Source organism: Ammodytes marinus (assembly GCF_949987685.1).
Source record: "Ammodytes marinus genome assembly, chromosome: 1".
Classification (NCBI taxonomy): Eukaryota; Metazoa; Chordata; class Actinopteri; order Uranoscopiformes; family Ammodytidae; genus Ammodytes; species Ammodytes marinus.
This window is the reverse complement of record NC_137230.1, coordinates 35,886,564-35,887,695: the sequence shown is the minus strand read 5'-3', so window position 1 is coordinate 35,887,695 and position 1,132 is coordinate 35,886,564. Positions and strand designations below refer to the sequence as shown.

Here is a 1,132-nt window from a genome sequence, read left to right as displayed (position 1 = left end):
GCATTTTTTTTTTTTACACAGCCTAGGCTCTGTAAACCTTTGACATCCTGCCATTATATAAACCACTTTTTCTGAATATATATGTTCATAAACATTATACATATGAACAATCAATAAAAACTGTTTTTCGCAAGACTTGTTGTTTATGTCTAATTTATAATAATAATACATTCCACACAAAAAAATTAAAACAAAACAATACCCTTAAAGGTGCAGTGTGTAATATGACATCATCAAGAAAGTTCTACAAAGTTCTAGAATGCAACACTCCCTGGGTAACCCCAACCCTTTTGAATAATAACAGAAGCTACAGTGGCCTTCAAGGACAAGAACAATTCTAAACAATGCACCTGATGACATTCTAACTATGACACTTTCAAGATGGCGGCACTAGGCCTTGGTCCAAAATATGCAGAAATATGGACATATATGAGACCCTTTCTAAGGGAAAAAATAATAATTAAAAAAAAAATCAGCTATTATGCACTAAATTAAATGTACTTATGGATATTATAATTACTTTCTACAAAACCTGCTAGGAAATAAAACCCAAAATTCTACACACTGCAGGTTTAAAGGTGTAGTCAGTGATTCTGGAGAACGCTTGTTGTCAAAATCACTTTTTGTCAAAATCAGTGAATATCTCCTCATCATCCACGCTACCTTGTCTGTACTGTGTGTGTATTGAAAAATAATCTGGTGTCCATACACAGCCTAGGCTCTGTAAACTGGTATTTAAACAAAGGGGTCCCACGATTGCCAGTTTACAGAGCCTAGGTTGTGTGCTATTAACAAATTTTTTCTGTTGCACACTCAGTACGGATAGGTAGCATATCATGAGGAGATTCACTGATTTTGACAACAAGCGTTCTCCAGAATCACTGACTCCACCTTTAAATGCAATAACATATCCGAGCTCTCGTCACATAATCTTGGTCTTGGGAATTGTTGACAACAATAAAAAAAAATAAGAAGCTTATCAGTAGAATTATCCTTTAAAGAGGGGGCATAAGGTAACGTTGTGTGTGTGTGTGTGTGTGTGTGTGTGTGTGTGTGTGTGTGTGTGTGTGTGTGTGTGTGTGTGTGTGTGTGTGTGTGTGTGTGTGTGTGTGTGTGTGTGTGTGTGTGTGTG

General features: G+C 36.4%; 1 long non-coding RNA gene across 1 annotated transcript in view; it reads left to right on the top strand.

The window, feature by feature from the left end:
• LOC307249859 overlaps positions 1–135 on the top strand; it is an 8,316-nt gene extending 8,181 nt beyond the window's left edge. The window contains exon 4 of the long non-coding RNA XR_013844850.1: positions 1–135. This exon is cut by the window's left edge and continues 2,252 nt beyond it. This is a non-coding gene — a long non-coding RNA (uncharacterized lncRNA).
• The last annotated feature ends 997 nt before the right edge of the window (positions 136–1,132 follow it).